At 46.6% G+C, this 24188-nt stretch overlaps 1 long non-coding RNA gene across 2 annotated transcripts in view; it reads right to left on the bottom strand.

The window, feature by feature from the left end:
* The window catches only part of LOC114767267 (uncharacterized), a 45261-nt gene extending 33869 nt beyond the window's left edge, over positions 1 to 11392 (bottom strand). For both annotated transcript variants that reach the window (XR_003742910.1, XR_003742911.1), the window contains exons 1-2: positions 11312 to 11392; positions 11053 to 11215 (exon numbers count right to left, since the gene is read on the bottom strand). This is a non-coding gene — a long non-coding RNA (uncharacterized LOC114767267). The remainder of the gene's footprint in view (positions 1 to 11052; positions 11216 to 11311) is intronic.
* Positions 11393 to 24188: the final 12796 nt, after the last annotated feature.

Consider the following 24188-nt stretch of genomic DNA (forward strand, 5'->3'; position numbering starts at 1 on the left):
AAACCCCCACCATTAAACCTCTCAATTTCAGCACTGTGTTATCAACAGGCCTCTCCACTAGAACAAAGGGCCCTTGAGCTTGTCATTATCGTCCCCTCTTCCTTCAGCTCCCTGCTCTGTCTTTGCACGTCCCTCCTTTTGATAGCCTCCCCCACTTTCTGATTGAAATAAGGGCTCTAATGATGGGGCCTCCATTCAGCACCAGCAGAGGTTGAAAAGGCTGCATGTATTAGCCTGGACGACAAGGGCCAAAAGACAATCTGGCACTTGTCATGAAAGAAGGGAGGCAATTGAAGTCACTCAGGTGAAAAACGGGAAGCAAGGAAGAGGTTTGAAGGGTGAGCCTCCAAGCAAGGTCAAGAATGTCTTCCAAAAACGTTAGGAAGAGTCATTATATTTCGAGCTGAGAAACAATGGTGCAAAAAGGCCCTGTGGGTTTAAAAAAAAACTATATTGATGTATTGAAAGTGAGGTGATCTGATCCGCTTCATTCACAACAGGTCACCAGGTCAAGAAAAGAAGCCGTAATAGGCACAGATTACCCTGACGTTAGCTAAAAGTGACAGAATTGTAGTAATTACAGACAGATACCCAAACATCTTTTGAAACTGATAAAAGAGCAGGAAAGAATGGCTGCTTTTGCTCCTCATTTCAGCCTTCATTGTAAAATCAGAATATTTGAATGCAAAAAAAAATGACATCCACGTGCTCAATTGGTTCTTGGTCAACAGCTATTTTGCTGGACTGCTCTAATGACAGGTCATTTTCACAGGACTTCCATACAGTTCAATAACTCATTTGACAAAGTTGATGTTTGAGGTAATTCACACACACACACACACACACACACACACACACACACACGCACACACACATTTTCATGCATTTGTGGTGGCCTAGAGTAGTAATTATGTGAATTATAATAACACCTAAATCCAACACTATGGATTATTTGCATGAAGTACTTGGACAATACATATATGAGTGTGTGTGTGTGTGTGTGTGTGTGTATGTTTGCTTGTGTATTTTAGGGGGTGAGGCGGGGGTCTCTTACTCCCTCCCCCACCTCAGCGATGATTACGGTGCTTTGCCGCCACTCTATTGACACCATGGCAGGTGTTCACTGCACGGTCCCCTCTGCTCTCCCTGGGAGACGTGCTAATCCCCTCTCTCCAGCCACGGGGGCTTTGATATCCACCCAACCCAACCAGGGCAGGTGCACACAGGGTGCGGTCAGGAATTCGGCTGCCGCTGACACCCCACTCAGTTGCACATTGGAGAGGAGCCCTTCTGTTTCATCCATTTACTGATCACTGTGAGAAAAAGGAGACTTTCTCTTCTCTTTCTCAACACCTCAGTCTGTTATTACTTCCCTGGCAGGACCAGCATCAACTTCATTTCACCCAGATACCGTCTCAGCGACCCTCAGCACTCCACAGGTGCCCCACTGAGGGAGTTACAGACAGAACACCTCAAGCATTTTAAGGTGGTGATATTTAGGGGTCTTAGCTTGAGATCATTCATTTCTTCCCACACTTTGACACAATGATCCAGATACGTAAATCCCAAGAGTAGACATTATGTGAATCCACTGGTAAACTACATATCTCTTTTAGCAAGAGTAGAGTGATACAATAATCATTAATACATGTACATGGGAACACAGGGATGTAAAATAGTTTTATTGAAATAGTAATCAAATAATGATCAATTAAAAGCTTGACAAAAACGTCCCCATAGCTCTGTTATCCTATTAACAGCAATACAACAATTGCTTGATCTTTCATCTTTCATAGAGTTGGGAAACCCATACAGATCTGAGAATGAACTGAGAGGTGGACACTGAAGTATTGTATTACAGGAAACACATCTGTTGTCATGTGTTTGCCTGGCTGGTCGTAGCCTAGAAGGTGTCACAGTAAGCAAGACACTTAACCCAGTGTCTCCAGGGGGACTGTCCCTGTCACTATTGATTGCAAGTCTCTCTGGATAAGGGCGGCTGATAAATGGCATACATGTAAATGTCTGCCTGAAAGTCTGAGCTGTGCGAAGCGTAGTCTTCACTGTATCATACGACTTCAGCAAAGTCAGCTGCTTTATCTCTGGATATTATCTAACCAGTCATTTTTATTCATCATCTAGAGATTTATACAAATTCAAACAATATTGTCTGAGAATGATCATTTTAAATAGTCTCAAAAAGTGAGAGTTCCAAATCTACTCCAAATCATAACCAAATATCTCATTTGAAACCTTATACGCATCCAGGATAATATGAAAGATTACAGCTGATGAATTGAAATGCTGTACATGGTGACAGATCCTATATATGATAAGACTAAATGGCCAGAATGGCAGGACGATACCAAATTGTGTTCAAATGATACAAAAAGACACGATAAGTAAAGCTTGACATTTCCATAAAATTTCCATACATGCATGTTCAGGTTAAAGGATTAAATAAATAGACTAAATAATGTTCTCGGTGATAGAAATCATTATACAAAAAGCATAAATTGTTACTCTTCTTTAAGATGCAGTAAACAGCCAAATGGTTCTTTCTTATTTGATCTGTTTCCATAATTTCTGAGTACAATTATGATATCTCACTAGCAGTACTACGCTTAGCACCAGACCAAAAATATGCATCTTTTGTTCTTTTTTTTTAATATAACCTGCAATCTATCTAACAATCTTTAATAAAAAAATATTTCGTTTTTTCCTTTATTTATTGAAAAAAAATGCAATAACTGAATTATTATAGCATAAAAATGAAGTTCTTGAAATGGTATTTGTGGTACATTTAACAGCAACCTGCTTAACTCAGTCAGTTTGTTATGAGTTCTATGCTCAATATTCCGAGTCTCTATGCTCAGCACAGCACAGAGCCAATTAGATATTTCACGTTCATCACAGAGCCATTATCATGGCCCGTCAATCACTCATGTCTCATGCCTCATTTCAGATGACAGTAATAGTAGAGTGCCGTCAGCCGGTATGACAGCGCGCCCGCGTCTACTTACGAAGAATAAGAATGGGAGAGAAAAAAAAGTTGCTAATGAGATTCGGAACACTGCTCATTTTAATCCTCTTTTCTGTGGGACCGAAACACACGCAGCAAAGAGCCTATTAAAATACGTGTGTGTGATTGTGCGTTATGATATGAAAATAAAGGCAAGGACTAAATTGCAAAGGAGGGTTGAAAGCAGCATAGGTAAATAGGCTCTCTTCTCACAGAACGTTCCTACCCTGCTGCGAAATATTAATGTTTCTTTTCTTTGCGTCTGAAGGGGCTGTAGCTGTGTACACAATGAAGCTGTGTCAGGCCAACATGGAGGAGGTCAAGTAGGAAACAGGGATGTGTTTGTGTGTGTGTGATTAGATGCAGGGCTGAGAGTGAAAAAATCCTGAGCCTGAACTTTTTTCCATGAGCCTGTATATAAAAACCCTGATCATCCTTATTGTCAAGCAGGGTCCGTGGGAATGGTCCCCATGTGAGAGTTTTTCCCTGTGATGTAGTTTCTTATGTGATCAATTCTGATGAGTTTTGTGGAAATAAATGGACAACATTTGAAAGAAGTGAAAAGTGAAAGTGAAGTGATTGTCATTGTGAAACACTGCAACAGAGCACATGGTGACACAGTCAGATGTGTCCTCTGATTTTAACCCATCACCCTTAGTGAGCAGTGGGCAGCTATTCACAAAAGTCACTGCAGACAAGATCTGTGCGCCTTTAAATTTGAATCAAACCTGTGTCAATCTGTGCTCAAACGTGGCAAAAAGCCAACATTAATCTCTTTTGACTTGCATGGTAAGCAGTATGTGAATTTGTGTTTGTATGATTTTAAGAAAATATCTCATTTTGAATTATTTGACAGATAGTGACTGGATGTAAAAATGAGCAAAAATTTATTTTTTTTAGTTCCGTCACGTGAGACTCTGAAGAACCGGTGGTTTAATTTTATTTTTTTGGGAACTTCCTGTCTTGCGCCTAACATTGTGGTTGGTGAATGATGTTGATGATGTCATTTCCGTGAATGCCCCCTCAACTTCTATAGGACGCTCTCCTCCTCGCCCCGCCTCTCTCGTCCACATTAGCATTTAAAGTGGCTGTAATTCTGCACCATGGCTGAATTTTGGAAAGAGACTTGAGATACAGTATTAGGGGGCCAACAAGACCGATATAAAATCCATTTGTAGATTTCGTTTCTGAGATGTTGGGGACACTGTCTCATGGGTGGAAAATTTTTATAGTCTCTAATAAACTCTAAATCCAAATTTCACTAAGAAAAATGATTAGTACAGAACTGGTTACTGCAAACACTGTAAATATGTTTTTTAATCTTTTCAAAATGTTACCTCATATTAAATTTAATAAAAATTTGCTTATTACTCGACACAAACATGATGAATCCAGCATGAACAAGTATTAATTATTACTCAAAGTCAACAGCTAAACGGCCTTTATCATCCCTGTGTTTGCAGGACAGATTAGCAACAGCAATATCTGTTCCTCTGCTATAACCCGCCTGAAAAACGGCCCTGGTTGGGCTCCAGACTGAGGGTACAGCCCCGTTCTGGGCTGGGTGACAGCTGAGGAACTGCCCCGATCAGCGTGACAGCAGGGCTCTGATCATGGACTGCTGCTGCTGATTCGGAGTCCGTGATTGGAGCCCCTGTAAAAGGGTAGAGACTACAGCATGACAACGCTGCTGCAGTAATGTGGACTGGACGTAACGTGTGTATTTTGTTTATGTTCTGGCAATTGCCACACCACTATGGGTTTCATTGTGCTCTCCCCTTCTCTGTTCTTTTGGCCCTTGTGCTGATTTTTGTGCTATTAATAATGACTTCCCTCTTCTCTGCCTCATTCCCTAACCAGCCCCAAGATGTAACATCTTCGCTTTAGTTTGGATGGTAAAATGGGGTTAGAAAGGTAAAAACAGATAGAGAAGGGATCGTCAGCCACTGCTGGACCATGTGGCAGTGGGCAGCCATGAAAGAACCTGGGGAGCAGTGTGCGGGGACAGTGCTTTGCTCAGTGGCACCTTGGCGGCTCGGGATTTGAACTGGCAACCTTCTGATTGCGGGTCCATTTCCTTATCCACTAGGCCACCACTGCCTGGCGAAGCCGGGATTCGAACCCTGGTCAACTGAGTCAAAGACTGACGACTAAAACAGTAGGCTGTGGTTTGTATACTGATGCTGCACTCAAACTGCATACGGCATACTCAACATTGATGGTAGAAAGCACAACAACAAAAAGAACCGAGCTAGACTTTCATCATCCTCCTCAGAGAGGAGCAGCATGCAGGGCACACAAGAGTGTGCAAAGACACTCATAAACTTGATAAAACATAACAAGAAAATTCCATTTACTTTCTATTAATAACTGTTAATAACTCATCCAACCTCTCAATGGCAATGATGAAATATGAAGCTCTGAAGGGGAGGGCGTACAACCTGAATTCAGAGAAACTGGACATATCTCTGTGTTTTCTACATGAATGGGACTAAATTCCAACAAGAAAACCCCAGAAACTCATAACCTTGATACCCAGACATCTACCGACTGTTTTGAAGAGAGGAAGAAATGCTGCACCACGGTAAACATGCCCCTCTGCCAACACTAGCAGGCATCAAAAATGAAGCTCATTTTGTGCATCAAATCATACATTTCTCATGTAAGTTGCTGTCTGTGTTTCAAGGTGAATAAAATATTGGCTAAAGTAATTTGAAACATTATTTTAAAATAAAATAAAAACAAAAAGCCCCAACATTTCTATAGAGGAAAATAAGAGGAGCAATTTGTGTGAGAATTGTATCTTCTTCTAAAGTACCCTATCACGTCATCTTACTCGTCTCCTGTTTAACTAGCAAAGAAAAGTCATTCAAGTAACACAGAAAATGTAGGATTTCAGTCCTAAGTTGAAGTAATGCTGAGTTTTATTAGGGACTTGTCACGATTGACATCACCAGTGCCCAATCAGGACGGCTTTTATAAAGCACTGTGGTTCCGCCCATCAGTAGCAGCGCCATTTTCGTGAACTCTTTTGGTGAACTTGACCTTCGTTGTGTACCTGGCAAATTCATGTTTTTATTTGAGTTCTGGCAATCGCCACACGCCTGTGGGCTAGTTTAAGTTCTCCCCTTAATTTCCCCTGTTTTCGGCCATCGCGCCGTTTTGATTTCTGTTATAAATAAATTCTTGTATTCAGAATGTCCCGTCTCTGTGCTTACTTAGCTCATCAGCTCGCGACCTGACAGGACTTTACAAAACAAACTTTAACCTGGGGATCGGACCCCAATATACACATTATTCAATGCATCAAAAACCAAGCATGTTTCCATTTTCACTATGAGATTTATAAAATTAATGTTAACAAAATATTGAAAAGACTGAAAATATTTATGTATTTTTAAAGTGATCAATTTTTTGCATATATGATTTACAGTCAACAGCTTTTTAAAATAGAGATTTCTACAGATTTAATCAATTTTATTTTATATGACTCTTGTGTCTCTTTGGACGGAGTATCATTGCATTATAATGCTGATGAAAAGGAAATAAACAACAAAAGGATCATCTTCAAGTGAGATAGTGGTGCATCAGTGGTCTACCACCTACCATGAAGGCTACAGCATGATAAAAGTCTCCTCCTCACACACACACACTCACACACACACACACACACACACACATACACTACAAAACACAATGGCCCCAGCGCTCGCCACATTTAAGAGAATATTATTTTGTTTTCGGCCTGCAGCTGGGGATGAAATGACCAGTGAAATCCAGAAAGTGGCTGCTGTGTTATTTCACACCATGGGATCCGACTGCACGTATTTATTTTCTTCACAATGTCGACAGAATCCAGGAGTTCTGGCCTTTGTTTCCTCCTCCTTCCCCAGCCTTCCATGAGGTGCAGGATCTTCGCGGAGGGCAATTAGAACCCATCACTTCCACCACTGCCAGCCATTCTTTTTTTGACCAGGGGAGAGCTGCTCTCCTCAGGAAGACCATGGCACTTATGACCAAACCCCCCACCTTGCACCACCACAACCAACAGCAAGCCACTCACACAGGCCTTCAATTATAAACCACAGAGTGAGTTAAAGGGAAGAAACTTATTTTAACCTCTGACATTGTGGTGCTTGCTGCATTAAGCAGTGAATATGATCCATTTTAGCTCTTTCAGCCTGTGCTTTTGGTTGTCTCCTGTAGTTGAAGGCCAGATGTGTCTAGAGGAGATGAAGTGTATTAGAAGGTCCGATCAATGAAAAACACAGACTGGAGTACTGTTCTTATCTACTTTTCTTAAATTAGTTTAATATACATTTAACAATAAAATAAGCAACCTCAGCTTTAAATAGAAATAAAAATTAACCCAAAATAAATACATAAACAACATTGAAGAAAAGCAGTAGCGCTTTTAAGAATCGAAGTCTTCAAGTTTTCTGATGGCAGCAGCTGTAATTGTGATAGCGAGTGGTGGACAACAATGATCCATGTACACAGGACATTATAATTAATGTCCAGTTAGAATGAACCGGTTTACCAACCAATATCCAAAAGACTACTGAAGGCTTAAGATGTCTGTGTGTGTGTGTGTGTGTGTACAGAGTACAGGTTTTTTCTTTACAGTAACTGTAGTGGATGTGACATGTGATGGTGGGGTTCAGTGCCCTCTCTGCCCCCTCCTGTGTGGCGCCAAGGAGCCGCTGGCCTGAGTGGAAGTGTGTGGAAATAGAAAACTGAGAGTTTACACCAACACTCCACTACAGAGGACCAGGCTGACAAATGGCGTGCGACACACTCGGAACAGATCAAAACAACGGTCACCGCAACAAAACAAGACATGTCACCAAACGCACATACAAAGGTGCACATGTCCATATCCAAGTCCATACATTTATATCGAAAGGATATGTGTATAATGGGAAAGTATGGAACACGATTACTGAAATGTATTTAATACTGATGGCAGCTTCAAGATTGATTGAAAGATGCATTCTGAATGGAGAAATCAGATGTATGCATTGCTAATGTATGCAAAGCACCGTCCCCGAGCAAAGAACCGTCCCCACACACTGCTCCCCGGGCGCCTGTCATGGCTGCCCACTGCTCACTCAGGGTGATGGGTTAAATGCAGAGGACAAATTTCACTGTGTGCACTGTGTGACAATCACTTCACTTTCACTAAGTTGTGATTTTGGCTCACAACTTCACTAACAGCGTGAAGGTTCTGTGAACCTCTTCTAGGAACCAGATTTGGCTGGGACATTCTGGCAGTTTCATTTTCATTCTTTTTTCCTTCCTTTCCTTTCCACCCTCATCCCATCCTAGTAGATGGCAGCAGATTTTTTTCAAGAATATCTCTGTACATTTTCCCTCCAATTATATGAAGAATCCCAGTTTGGTATGACAAAAAACAGCCCCACACTATGATGTTCCTACCTCCAAACTTCACTGTTGTTATTGGTGTTATGGGGGTGATATGCAGAGCCTTTTGAGCTTCAAACATGGTGTGTATTATGGCATCCAATGGGTTCAAATTTGGTGTCATCTGACCTGTCATCTGACCTGGCGGAACCTGAGAACAGAATTCATCCCATTTCATCTTCATAAAATGGCCCAACTGATCCTGCGCTTTGATCCTGATCACAGAGGACCAGCTCACCCTCCAAATCACTCCACATAGGATTGGGATGAAGGAGCACATGGGTGGAGGAGCCTGCTGTCTCATACCCTCCTCCTGGTTGCTTCACCTGAGGTCTGAGTGGGTATTCCAGGTGGGGACAAAGGGGCCTGCAGTCCCAGCTCCAGCCCAACTGCCCCTGGGTCGATAAACACCCGACCCGTCCCTCCATTTTCCACTGTCTAAAACGCCCTGCTGGTGCCACTTTATGCATGTTCATGGTGGGATTTTTTATGGATCACCAGCGCATATTGAGGTTTATGAAAAGTATGACACGATGAAAAAATCAAGTCAATGAATTAAATCATGGAAGACAGCCACCTGGGACACACGTGACAGCGTATTTCTCGGTGATGGTGGTAACAGGTCTGGGAAAACAGGAAGGGACTTAAACTTTTGCCACATCAATTCCTGTCATTTTCTTGACTATTAGAGCCTGCAATAGTCCCTGTCTAAGCCTTCTTCCCACTCTTGTCTCTGTCTTTTGTCTCTGTCTCTGTCACTCTTGTCTCTTTTGAATGCCTGATCAGACGTAAGTGAAAAACAAATGTCCCTGATGAGCTTCCAGAGGTCTGTTACAACAGAACACATCCTCAGCTTATCTGTCTCCTGCAGAGACACACAGTCATGTACAAATGTTTGTGTGGAAAAAATAGGCAGAATACATATCGCTATCTAAAGCAGGAAATTAAGGACATTAAGCAATGATTAGCACTTTGACTTACAAGTCTGTTAAAAAAAACTATAGAAATACTGATATATACTGATTAAAATGGAACTCTGCAAAAATAAAAATGAATCAGTGAGTGTTGGTGTCCATAGCGAAGTGAAAAATAAGAGAGAATGAGAGCAGCTGGAAGCCTGGGCTGTAGGTGGCAGTGTTGCCATATGTGCACGCTCAGGATCTTTAAATAAAATATCTCCAGGATCTTTTCAGAAACACAATGAAGTACAAGGCAATGAGGTCTTCCATTGATCTCAGGCATCACACTTTTTTTTCTTTTCTCTTTCTCTCTCTCACTCTTGCTATGACGCTCATAAACTTATTCCCCTGTCACAGCTAATATTCACCTTACTCACTGAAGCAAACTGCAGACACCTTTTTAAGACGTGACAACTGTGTATATTTCATGATCGCAAATTCCATTTTCAAATCAGCCCTGACGAGAATGCAATTTTCACTTCATTTAGTGGATTACAGCACTTACAGCCGTCTGAAGTTTAAAGAGCCCTAATGCTGTCAATCTGCTGCTTCAATTCTTAATGAGAGAAAACTTTTCCTTTTTTACTTTTGAGGATGCATGGAGATACGGATGAAGAGATATATTTGCACACCAGCTTATTGGACTCAAGCAACAACAGAGGGGAAGTGATGAAGTGGTGAAGCTGAAGGACTAAAGGAATTCAAAGTTCACTAAATAGCAAAAAGCACCCCAAAAACTGCTCTAAAATGTGTGTATCTGTCTCTCTGTCTTTCGCTGGGATAGGTCTGGAATTGGTCTGTCCCCCTCCTCTTACATTCAGAGCCAGCGTTCGGGTGCTTTCACACCACCCCCACCCACGGCCTGTTTGTCTCCAAACACTGATGACCAACCAACCCCCACAATGACATTCTGTGTGTCTCCCCAGCACCCCGACACTGCACCAGCGTAATGGGAATATTAATGGGAGAGGACAGCCCTGTCACCAAAAGTGTTAACTGATGTAATTCCCCCGTGCTGGACCCACAGACTCAGGATATAGGGCTGGACAGAATACTAGACAGAGAAAGCATCTTCTTTAGCGAGAGGGACGCCACAGAGAGGGAGTATTTCAGAAGAAACATTGAACCTGGTTTTCTATGAGCTTCAGAGGCAACAACAAGCCAGCAAAAACGATATAATGAATTCACAAAGCAAGCCAAGTGAAATGTTCAGAGCTTTTTCATTCCCAGCGACACCAGCGTACTTCATGACCAGCCCTCAAAATAATAACAGCGCTGGCGATCGCTGATGAGGCTAATTTAAAATGCATTTCATTTGCATCTGGAAATGAATTATGTTAGCTCGACCTTTGCATGAACCTAATTCCTGCCAACATCATCTAAAAGCCAACAACAGTCGACAGCATCGGCACTGGAAAGGAAAAGAATCTTCCAGAAACACCAGCAGCATGTTTGGAGTGTGGCAATATGGATGCTCTAGTCCCTTTGAAAAAGGAAGAGGAGGGAGGGAAATAGTCCATTCAATGCACTGAGGAGCCCACTCATTGTAAGAGAAGGAAGGTTTCCCAAGATTCTCTTCAGCTAGTGAGGCTCTTCCTCCACCCTGCATCCCTCCCAGTTTGCTAACTCCTCCGTGGGAAGACTCACCTGCCTCTGCTGCTGGCTGTCTCATCGATCCGGGCCTTGGTTTGGCCTTTAGAGAAGACGAGGAGGTCCACTGTGGTGAGAGGGAGAAAACATTGCAAACAAGTTCCCTTTACTCCATTCGTGGTTGAATCAGCTCTGGCACGGGGGTCCACGTCTGGGCCTGCTGGAGAGGAAGCAAGAACAAACTCCTGGATGACAAGTGGCCACCATCAGGGCTGAGGTGTGTGTGTGTGTGTGTGTGTGTGTGTATGGAGCACACCTGAATGGGTTCGAAGTATGCCTAACTAGCTGCACACAGTGTCATGGTGTGCACTGATTGCCTTATCTTCTCATTTATCACAGATGAATTGGAACCAGCCTTGCTGAAAGCTCTTTTCATTGTTGGTGGTTCAAAACTGTGTGAAGTTCGGTTGGTGGAAAAAAGGAATAGGGTCCTCGTGGCACCAGAGTGAGAGAGACAGGAAAGATGGGTGAGGAGGATTTCCTGAACGTTAGATAGGACACATCTAATATACACACACATGCGTATTCACAGCGCATCATTTTCCACTCAGTAAAACGTAACGCATAGTTACAGTGTACATTTCTTCAACAGGGAAATCCAGACAGTCGGCTGTTAGCTGGCATGACACCAGGGGTCTCCGAGTACCCAGCTGTGCCCCCTGGAGAACTTGACTTAAGTGCTTGGCTTCTTAAACATCAATGCCTCTTCAAATCATTGCATTTGTCTACAAGCCATCTACACGCATGCAGGAAATGTTTCACAGCTGTTCGGTGATGCCGCTGAACTGACAAAATCGGCCCAAAGCTGGAGAGCAGTGTAACCTAATGGTGCAGCTACACCCACCACGGAGGCTCTCCGCATCCATACCCCTCATAGATGGATATTCTAGGCACAGTTATAGGTGGAACTGCGTCAATTGTAAGAATTCCTTATGGGACTGAGAAACTGGCCAATAACACCATCCTCTGTGTCTCTCTCATATACCAAACGATAAATGAGACATGTCTTCTTTTAAAACAGGAAATAACTGAGAATTAAACATGCCTGGTGGCTCTTCCACTGAGGCGAATGCACCGAAAATGGCAGCGATTGTTAATGCCTTACTGCCTCGGCTGCTGATTGATCACTCACAACTACCTGCCCTTTCTTCCATGAAATCCTGCGTTAGTGTTAGTGTATGCATGTGCCTGGAAGTGTGTCCGATTCAGTGTGTGACTGTGTGTGGAGTGGGGGGGTGTCATCAGTGTTCAGGTTAAATTGAGAGTGAATGGTTTCTTTTCGACATTGGGGGCCTGATGTTGCAGCAGCATGGACACTAAATGAGACGTTCAGAGTCAATCCACAGATCACATGGTCCCTGAACCCGAATTGGGACCCAAATTGCCCAGGATGTGCGGGTCTGTCCCCCAACGTATTTATAACTTGTAATTCTTACAAATCCACTCAGCCCCTGCAGCAAGGCTGGAGGGGGGAAGGGTTAAGGTGCATTTCGCAGACAGCATGTATTATAAGACAGAAAGGCAGAGTAAAAGAGGTGTAGCACCATGTAGTTAGACCCAGGGGGGCGGTTCTGGGCAGACTGACTCAAGATTGACTTGAGTCAATCTTGATAAAATCATAATGTATGGATGCTAAGACAAGAACTTTGATCATCAATCCCCAACTTCTCAGTCAATTTTAGTAATATTGTGTCAATATAAAGTATTGTTGATTATAATGGATGTAATTAATCCAATCCACATTGATTCAATACCTGCCCGTCTGATTTGGTAATTTATTTGGAATTCCCCTAGAATCCCCAATAGCATCTAAATATATGTGTTTTTAGAGAACTGCTACTAGACAGAGTGTCCCTTTCAATTCTCTTTTTAGTCAGGTGATGTCACAGAAACGTTCCCGTTGTCTTTTTTCTGTTGTATTACACCAGTGTAGGGAACCCTGTGTTGGGGTTGTACCTTTTTACTACTTTATTCACATTTTCTGGTACACCCCAATCAGCACTCTTCCTACCCAGGTGGTGTATGATGGGAAATCCCAGGTCCATGACATTTTGTGCTTTTGTCTTTTGTGAAGGTCCCCCGCCAGTGTCTTTGTCAAGCTGCGACATCCCCCAATTAAGAGGTGTCAAAAGCCAGCAAATGGCTTGAAGTGTCACAACGAGAAAGACACGGCAGATATATCAAAGAACAAATCCTGATTGGTCTGTGGGAACTTTTTGGGAGTTAAATGTACAAAATAGTTTTCTTTTGTGGGCTGAGGCTCTTCACTTCACTTCATCAGGATTTGGGGGGGTTCTCCCCCCAGTTTCTGAGTCCTGCTATCCTTCTCTGTTCTCGATGACCAGCTGCCTCTCTGGTTCATGGCTTTTATCTCTCTCTTCCTCTATCCCTTTCTCCTTTCTTTTATTTTGGGGTTTTCGGTAACATTGGTACATATTTTACATAAAAATAATGACATGTAACTGCAATAGTAATTTACTGGTGTTAATAAATTTGAAACGGTTCATTCTTGTAAACTCCACTGTGTCATGCCTCTTTAATACAGTGCTTGTGAGCCTTTTTTACAGTGGGGATGTAGGAAATGAGATCCCTCGACACACCCTAGTCTTTATTAGTTTGGTTCAGTCCAATAAGTATAGAAAGGTCTTAGAGTGTCCTAGTCCTCAATTCCAGATTCATAATTCCATAGAAAATCTTTTGAGTTGCCAAACATCACCCACAAAACATTAATGACCTGAGGGGATCTGCAAAGAGGATTTGCAAAAATCACCCCTGAGAACTTACATGAAACGTCTGACCTCTGTGATGCCAACACGTACTAAAGCATGTTTTGCAAAGGGATCAGATACTTCTGCCTTTTTCTGGATTTTTTTTATTGTTCTGTCACTGTTTTAATAAGCCTAACATTGAAATTATAGACTCATCATTTATGGGCAAACTTACAATATCAACTGTGGTCCAAATAAATTTTGCCCTGACTGGATGAGAACAATTCTGTGTGTGGGTATAGACATCCACTTTCTTTCTCTCACCAGATTTTGTACTTCATTTGAAATTTTAATGTGTTCTTTGCTTAAAATGGGTGTGAACAAACGTGAGGACCACAGCAGGTGACAACCCCACGAACAGAGGCAGGCATGTGAGTGTGCTGGCAGCCCGAGGGCGGAGGCTGCAGTCCATAATCACGTTCACACCCCGCTCAGGAGTGGCTCTCTGTGGGCTGGCTGTGAGAGACGGACCCTCACCTCCCAACACTGGTGGCTGGGGGGAAGGTGTTAGAAGCGCCCCTGCTGGGCCTCACACACGGCCAAACAAGTGAATTGCGTTACATCGCCCACAAGTCCGGAAACAATTATTACCTTTCAGAGAACTGAAGAAATTATGCATTATACTTCTATATTTAACAGAGTTGGCCAAATTATCATACTAATTGCTGTGATTAATTTATAAACATTTATAATGTAAAAAATAAATTAACAATTAATGCAGCTGAGTTTTGTGCACTTCCTGTGTTGAAGTTGAAGTTATTTCAGCTATATACATGTTAGACTGTACATAGTGAACCGAAATAAGGTTTCTCCGGAACCTGGTGCTACATGTAACATTTTAACAATTAGACAAAGTTACACAGTGACATAAAGTGCATGTGTGCAACTCAGACAAACTTGGCTTTGTGCAAACAGGGGACACGGGCAGAGCAAGAATAACATTTAACAAAAAAAGACAACAATGAGACAGACAGCGCTAAACAGGTCAAATGAAGTGTGCAAAGTAAAATAGTGCAATAAAGATTGCTGTGCAAAATGGAACAATGTATTAATAGATGATACTACAAATAGATAATATTACAATATAACAGAGGTAGTGTGTGTGTCAGTCCAGAGTGGAAAGTCCCTGAGTGTTCAGGTGTCTGATGGTCTGTGGGATGAAGCTGTCTGGCAGTGAGGGCCCGGATGCTTCAGCACCTTTTTCCGGATGTAGGAGGGTGAATAGTGCATGAGAGGGGTGTGTAGAGTCCTTCACAATGCTGGTGGCTTTCCTGATGCAGCGAGTGTGGTAAATGTCTGTGGGATCCCGTGTGGGATCTGACCACAACAATTCATCCTATCTAGAGGCCGTCCCTACATAAAGATGGAGAGGAACAGTCAGTTCAGATGGTGCATCGTTTGTGTGAGTGTAACAGAGTGTAAGACAATTTCTCTAAATGGGAAAATTTCTATCCAATCTGACCAAATGTGTGACTGGGGACGCAAGTGACAGTGTGTTTCTTGGTGTCAGTCCCAAGCTCGGGTAAATGGGGTGAGTTGCGTCAGGAGGGCTTGCGGAATCAATGTAGACAGCAATCACTGATATGAATAAAAAGTTGAAAAACTATTTGAAGTTTATTAGCATTTTAACTTCTCGTCACTCCCTATCTGAGGCTCTTTGCAACACTTGTCTCTGTCATAATTTGAATATGCATTAGAGCCAGCTTTAGTCTTAGGAATTGATCATATTTACTATGTTTATCATGATTATCTCATGATTATCATGTTTAGCATTTTTTAAATGAATGACAACCCTAATGTTTCATTATTAGAATGGTGTTATGATAGAATATGATAGAATATGATTGATTCCACAACTGATGGATATGTCTGCATGTGAGTTGGTGTTTTTGGGACGGTGACAGCTTGTCCGTCAGGCAGGGTTACAGCCCGCCATGTCACATTACCCCAGCACACTGAAAGGTTTGGTGAGGGAGGCACCGTAGGCCAGTGCACGTCACACCATCTTTCGCCGGACGTTCTGCCTCCTCTCCACTTCCCCATCTCACACCGACAGTGCCAGCAGGGCCCTGAGAGGAAGCAGGGACACAGCATGTGGAAACTGTCCACTCCAGGTCCCCATTTCCTTTAGTGACTGTCAGTTCAGTATCACACAACCCCATCCTCACTGACATTGTCCAGCCATACATAGGAACCATGAGAATTTAGAACAGAACAGAAAAGAGTACATCAATGTGGATGTGTGTCTTTGTGCATTTATTTTTCATTGTAACTGGCAAAGTAAATAACCTTTAAACTATTTAAACATATTAACTTGTATTGTCATTATTTTGTAATACCACTGTGTACCTGAGGAATCATATTGAAAGGAACACGCCTTGTTTTAACAGAGCAAATAAAAAAAAATTCACATATGCTACTTAATTTTATCAGTTAATATCAATGAATTTGAAGATGGCAGCTATGGCTAATGTGATAATGAATTCTATGCCCTCGCCTATACTGCAGTGGTTTAACAACCTACAAACCCAAAGTACATCATTCATCAAAGCCAGTTAGTTAAACAGAGTCTGGAGAATTGTGTGCAAACTGTCTCCAGTGCTACTCACACAGCAAGACAGAAGATGGAAGTAAAATGGAAGTAAAGTGCTTTGCATTTTGAGCTGGTTGAAAAAAACACGCATGTGTGTGGAAAAGAATATGAACAACATGTACAAGAGCAGCATAAGAGATGCTGAGGGGATTTTTTCAGCTCACTCGTGATGCATGTGTAGTAAGGTGCAGTGTTTCGGAGTCCCTCTGAGGACTTCGCAGGGAGTGGACTTGAAAATGAACTAGTTAAGGTTGGAGAGGGGTGGCATGACTTGCCAGACTCTGAGAGGTGCTTTGTTGGGCCTTTCTGTTCATGCGTCTTCATTGGATATATTTAAAACAGTATAAATTTCGATCAACGTCACATCCTGTGCTCAAGTATGATGGATTTTTTTAAAAGTCAACCTGTCTTTTTATTGTGTCTGCAGGGTCACTGGAGGCTCCACACAAAAATAAAACTTTGTTGCAAAAATCGCTGCAACTGTGGAACGTACCTCCAGAGAGGTCACAGCTCATAGTTTAAAGCCTTCAGCTGCACATGAGCAACTGCTTATTTTTATTGTTTTACTGTCTTATTAATCTGGGTGGTTCGACTGGCCAACATATGATATGATGATATTATCATATAGAGGAAGAGAAATGTGATAGACATTTGAGACATCTGATTCACGTTTATAAGGAAAACAATTACATTTAGCAGACACCCTTATCCAGAGCGACTTACAATCAGTAGTTACAGGGACAGTCCCCCCCCTGGAGACACTCAGGGTTAAGTGTCCTGCTCAGGGACACAATGGTAGTAAGTGGGATTTGAACCTGAGTCTTCTGGTTCATAGACGAGCGTGTTAACTAGGCTACTACCAGCCCTAACAATATTCTACTCAGATTTTCATGGATTTTAAAAATAAACTTAACGAGTTACCAGTACTAGTTGCACATATTTAATGTCATACTGTGAACATTAATATCATTTAATTATATTACAGACCCACTAGAATTACAATGATAATTTCTCTCTCCTGACTCACAAGACTGAAACCTGAAATGTCTGAAGGCATAACCAGGGTAAAAGGTGGGAAGGTGGAACACAGTTCCTGTCATGACACCAAGAAAGGGGGGACCCAGGGGGGACCCAGGTGCAGGTGCAAGACGGGAAAGGGAAGGATGTCCGTCACATGGGGACACTTCACATTCGTACACCACCTGAAACACCGAGTTCCCCACACCCCCACGGCAGCCCACTGACCCACACCCACATGACGAATGCTGAGGACGATCATCGTTACAGTACAGTACTTTAGAAATGACAACTGTTTATGTTTTCCATTGAACTATTTTCAGACCTGTGCTAAGCAGGGTTAGACTTGCTCTCTGGTGTAAGGTCAATGTAAATCCTTAGGATTTACATAGATGAGGACAAAATATGCGTATATGTGACGAAAATATCCTTAATGGTGTGTGCAGGTTTGGTGCGGATTCAAATGACTCAGAATGAGAAAGTAGTGTGGGAATCAGTAAGTTACTACCACTTTAAACCAGTGTGCTTAGTTTAAAGTAGTGGCCTTCAATTGACAGTATACTGTGTGGAATTCTCAGCGTACCTGCTCCAGGTGGAGATCTCACGGCTATCCTCCCTTTCTGAAGACTGGGACCCCGAAAGAGGCAGGCACAGCCTGGCAGATGTGCGTGAGAGTCCGGGGCTCTGGTGACCAATCCTGGGAGCCTTCATGCAGATGGATAGGCAGTGGAAGGACATGTCAGAGAACAAGGGGACAGACATTTAAAACATCTCAATTCTAAATTCAGTCCTTGTCAGCTTGATGAATTCTGGCCTCTGCAGTTATACATTCAAACGCATATGTGCTCTGTTGGGTAAATTGAGCCCAAAGATGTGATTATGACACAATTCATAAGAACGTGGTTTTTAGTAAATTATTAATAGTCCCATTTGTTTGACAACAACAAGTCTGGTGGTAATTTTAATCATAATAAATAATAATTATTATTATTTATTAAGAATAATGAAAGGGCATCCCCAGAGGTTGTCCACAATTATTATAAGTTAAATTAAATTAGAGCAGGTCTGTGCTGCTGGTCTCTCTCTTGTGGGGACTCGCGAGGACAGGGTGTCGTTCTTTTCTTTAGATCAGCAGACAGAGCTCTGTAGTCATCTTGGTCATCTTGCCCTGGTCTGTGGGGGTTATCTATGGAGCGATGTTATTGGACTGTGGAATGCAGTTCCATCTCTGTTCCCCTACAGCTGCCACACCTGAAGTAAAAAGAAAGTTACTAATAAAAAGTATTCAGATTCACACACATCCACCCTCCAGTCCAGCTATGCTCCAAATTGTGTGTTTTGGGAAGGCCTGGCTGTCAGAACAGAAGCTGAGGCAGGCTGGCCGCTCTGATAGGCCCCATAAATCATGGCTCCTGAAGGCAGCAGGTGCCAGGCAGGGGGGGTGAGCATAATACCCCAATTTAGTCATAATTAGAATTCATCTTAGCAAGCCTCCGCCACGGAACACGTGATGATTTCACTCTGATTCAATATTGTGTTTTCAGGGGGTTCCTCTTCACCCAGCCTGTCTACAGCCCAGTTTGTAAAGACCTCTTACATCATTAGTTAAACAGACCAACTCTGCCGGGGGGCTTTTTGTAGCATCACAGGTGTTTTAGGAACATGAAATGTGTTCAGAAATGTTCATCAAAGTACGTAATATGATTCTACAGTTAACAGCACAATCATATAAGTATTAATAATGATAAGTAAATAATTAATTAATACATTTACATGAATAGTCTTCAAGATATTTAGTTTGATTAGATAATTAACAGATCTTTGATTATGGGGTGGGTTTAAATGTGGGGTGGGTCATACAAATGTGGGGTGGGTCATACAAAAAGCATTTCACTGCATGCTGTGTCCTTTTATGACTGTATGCGACAAATAAAATCTGAATATGAAAGTTTCTTTAACATTCTTAGACACAGTGAATAGATGACAGGAGACAGGAGAGCCTAGGATTAGAGAACATTGGATTTAATAACCTGCGTTCAGGCTATAGGATATAAACGGCCCATTTGCTCTGTCAGTCAGGGTGTCAGTGTGGAGATTGATGAATTCTTTTGGAGAATTCACAGTCAGTCCAGCTACACACACACACACACACACACACACATTGCAGGCATACACTGTCCCATGCAGACCCTGATGCCTAATACTAATGAATGCACACAAGCATTCAGTAAATGCGCAGACACACGTTTGCGGATTAATTATTGTGTAAATCCACTAATTATACATTTCATTGTTCATCCAGGCTGAACATTCCACACTTTACAAATCTTCTGGCACATCACCTGTGTCAGGATTGCCTGCAGCTGGGCTCCACACCGGAATCCAATTCTGACGCCCCATAAATGCCGGAAGTTTCCGCCCGTTCGGGGTCGCTGGCATTTTTGTGAACTCTCTGCACGAACTTGACCTGATTTAGTTTTATGTGTTTTGAGTTCTGGCAATCGCCACACGCCTACGGGTTTGTTTCAGTTCATTATTTACGTTAAACTGTTTTCGGCCACCGCGCCGCTGTTTATTTGTATTTCGTTATTGTTTGTTATAATAAAACCCTTCCCAACATGTCAGACCTCTGCGCTTCCTTCCCTCGTAAGTCCGTAGTCGTGACAGAATGCCAGCGACCCCCCCAAAAGCGCAGAGGTAAAAAACAGAGGAGAAGAAACGCCGCGAAGGACGCAGCCCGGCGCGGCGAACGCGGACGCCAGGGGAGAGACGCGCCGCCCGTTCTGGTGGAGCGTTTTCTCCCCGAGAAGCCGTGGTACGCGGCGCCGCGTGATGACGTCACCCCCGGGAAACTCCGCGAAACCCGGAAGCGACAACGTCGGCGGGTGAGTGGGCGGAGCGAGGACGTTGGCGTCGGCAGCAGCGAGGAAGTGACGTGGGCAGCGAGCGCAGAAGATGCGACCCCCACGATCTTCGGCATGTCGAGCCAAGAACTCTGCGCTCTGCTGGCAAGGCTCCCCACGGACGACGACGATAGCACGGGAGACGAGAGTTGGGCTCCGCCCATCGCGCCAGTCTGCGATCGTCGCAAGGTCCGTGGGGACCCACGTCACTTCCAGGGGGGTGAGAAGCGGCAACAACGGCGGCGTTCCTCCAGCGAGGAGGTGGGCAGCCTCCAGCCCGAATGGCCAGAGTACTGCCCATGGGAGCTGATCGCGCCATGGGTCCAGGATGTCCGCAGGGTGGACGACCCTCGGAGTCACCGGTGGGAGGACACGGATGACGAAAGCGATGATGACGTGGATTTTCGGTGGGCGGTCGGTGCCGGGATGGCTCCGCCCAGCGTGCGTGTCCGAGATCATCGCGGCGTCCGTGATGACCCATGTGACTTCCGGGGGTACGAGGTTGACGCGGACGACGACCAGGATGACGCCGTTTGGGCAGTCGGTGCCGGGATGGCTCCGCCCATCGCGCCCATCCAGTATAGTCACGAGGTCCGTGGAAACCCACGTCCCTCCCAGCAGTGTGAGGAAAGCTGGTGGAAGAGGGCGACGGGAGGTCGCCAGCCAGCAACTGCGCTGCCGGGACTGCCTCGCAGGGAATCCTCCATTCCTGCTCCAGTCGCCGACCCGCCTTCCCTCTGCCCGGACGTTCCCCAGCGAAATGGCAGCGCAGCACCAGCGTCCACACCTGCTGGAGAAGACCTCCACCCCCCTCCACACCACACACCTACCACCATCTCCAGCGACATGCCCAGCCCCGTGTGGGACAGCCCAATTGTCCCGGGACCCTTCAGTGGGGCAGCAGACACAGACGAGATCACTACCATCCTCACGTGTCTGACTGGATCAGCATGGGGCTGGAGCACAACCCTCTGGCAGCAGGGAGAGACAGACAGGAGTTTTCGGGACTTCCAACAGAGACTGAGGGCGGAGTTTGATCGGCCTGAGCCAGGGATCGAACTCTGCCCCTCCACCACATCCAGTGCCAGTCAGGATCCGGGGCAAGAAGACCCAGCACTGGTGGGCGACAAGAAGGTCGCTCCTCCCGAGATCCTGGCTGTGCCCCCTGAGGAGGTCCCGGAGAGCCCAGAGAGGGAGCCAGACGACCCTCTCTTCTGTCTGTCTCTGTCTGTGTGTCTGTGTGGCATATGTGTCCGTATGTCGCCCCCACTTCCCCTCTTTGTGTCCACCAGATGGCGACCCAGCCGCGGAGCCGAACCCCAGGGAGGAGGTTCCTGACCCGAATGTGCTGGTCCAAGGCGAGGTGGACAAGCCCCAAGGTACCCCTAAGTCCAGCCGGGGGGGGTGCTCCCCCAAAGAATTTTTTGGGGGGGTGCAGTTCGGGTTGGGGACTCCTCCTGAGGGGAGGGGAGGTGGGGAAGCGATGGAGCTGGGTCCTCCGGTAGCCAGTGAGGAGGGCGGGCCAGGCATGGGCCTGCGTCTGCCTCCAGAGGGGTGGAGCGCCATAGAGCCCCCGGGTAGGCATGAGGACCCAGCTGGGACAGGCAGGAAGAGGGCCTGCTTGTCCCAACGGACGCAGAAGGGGCTAGCCGGATGGTCTGGCAATGCCCCCCCCTTGGCACCAGGGCCGTGCAGCGAGAGGGGCTGCATAGTCCCAGAAGGCACCAACCTGGGGTGCCTGGAACAGTCGCCGGAGACTCTGGGACAATCTCCCTGCGCGGTGCAGGGGGTGACACAAGACGTGTCAGAGGGGACATGTGGAGACAGGGCCCACACGTACCCAGATGGATCGGCCCTGATTATTGTGTGCAGGTACGGGAGTCCGGGGCCGCCATGCGGGACCACGCCGGGGAGCCAGGCCGAGGGTCCGGGGCCGCCATGCGGGACCACGCCGGGGAGCCAGGCCGAGGGTCCGGGGCCACCAAACGGGGACCACGCCGGGGAGCCAGGGCCGAGGGTCCGGGGCCGCCCAAGCGGGACCACGCCGGGGGAGCCAGGCGAGGGTCCGGGGCCGCCAAGCGGGACCACGCCGGGGAGCCCAGGCCGAGGGTCCGGGGCCGCCAAGCGGGGACCACGCCGGGGAGCCAGGCCGAGGGTCCGGGGCCGCCACGCCTGACCACGCCGGGGAGCCAGGCCGAGGGTCCGGGGCCGCCAAGCGGGACCACGCCGGGGAGCCAGGCCGAGGGTCCGGGGCCGCCAAGCGGGACCACGCCGGGGAGCCAGGCCGAGGGTCCGGGGCCGCCAGCGGGACCACCCGGGAGCCAGGCCGAGGGTCCGGGCCGCCAAGCGGGACCACGCCGGGAAGCCAGGCCGAGGGTCCGGGGCCGCCAAGCCCTGACCCACCCGCCAGGCCGAGGTCCGGGGCCGCCAAGCGGGACCACGCCGGGGAGCCAGGCCGAGGGTCCGGGCCGCCAAGCGGGACCACGCCGGGAGCCAGCCGAGGGTCCGGGGCCGCCAAGCGGGACCACGCCGGGGAGCCAGGCCGAGGGTCCGGGGCCGCCAAGCGGGACCACGCCGGGGAGCCAGGCCGAGGTCCGGGGCCGCCAAGCGGACCACGCCGGGGAGCCAGGCCGAGTGTCCGGGGCCGCCACGCCTGACCACGCCGGGGAGACAGGAAGAGGGTAAGGGAGGCAGACAAAGGACGGGAAAAAGAAGGGGAGCCAGCAAGAGGGACCGGGCAGCCAAGCCAGACAAAAACAAGCCGGGGAGAAAGGCCGAGGGACCGGGGCCGCCACGCCTGACCACGCCGGGGAGCCAGGCCGAGGGTCCAGGGCCGCCAAGCGGGACCACGCCGGGGAGCCAGGCCGAGGGTCCGGGGCCGCCAAGCGGGACCACGCCGGGGAGCCAGGCCGAGGGTCCGGGGCCGCCAAGCGGGACCACGCCGGGGAGCCAGGCCGAGGGTCCGGGGCCGCCAAGCGGGACCACGCCGGGGAGCCAGGCCGAGGGTCCGGGGCCGCCACGCCTGACCACGCCGGGGAGCCAGCCCGAGGGACCGGGGCCGCCACGCCTGACCACGCCGGGGAGCCAGCCCGAGGGACCGGGGCCGCCACGCCTGACCACGCCGGGGAGCCAGCCCGAGGGACCGGGGCCGCCACGCCTGACCACGCCGGGGAGCCAGCCCGAGGGACCGGGGCCACCACGCCTGACCACGCCGGGGAGCCAGCCCGAGGGACCGGGTCCTCCAAGGGGAGGATACAGCAGGGCAGGAGCCCTGTGGTTGCCGCCGTCCGCCCCGCCGCCTCCACTGATGGTACTGTTGGGGCTCCGAGGACGTAGCCCTTGGAGGGGGGGCTCTGTCAGGATTGCCTGCAGCTGGGCTCCACACCGGAATTCAATCCTGACGCCCCATAAATGCCGGACGTTTCCGCCCGTTCGGGGTCGCTGGCATTTTCGTGAACTCTCTGCACGAACTTGACCTGATTTAGTTTTATGTGTTTTGAGTTCTGGCAATCGCCACACGCCTACGGGGTGTTTCAGTTCATTATTTACGTTAAACTGTTTTCGGCCACCGCGCCGCTGTTTATTTGTATTTCGTTATTGTTTGTTATAATAAAACCCCTTCCCAGCATGTCAGACCTTTGCGCTTCCTTCCCCCGTAAGTCCGTAGTCGTGACAACCTGTACCATTCAACTGGACCTTTTTTAAATCACAGAACAGAGAGGATTTTATTATTATTATTATTAATAATAAATACTATTGTCAGTAGTATTCATCTGTTTTTACTATGCTGCTTTTATATGTCAGTATGTTTAAGTCAGTAAGGATGCAATTAGAATAAGCATAATAGCACCA

This window comes from Denticeps clupeoides, chromosome 17 (genome assembly GCF_900700375.1).
Source record: "Denticeps clupeoides chromosome 17, fDenClu1.1, whole genome shotgun sequence".
Classification (NCBI taxonomy): domain Eukaryota; kingdom Metazoa; phylum Chordata; class Actinopteri; order Clupeiformes; family Denticipitidae; genus Denticeps; species Denticeps clupeoides.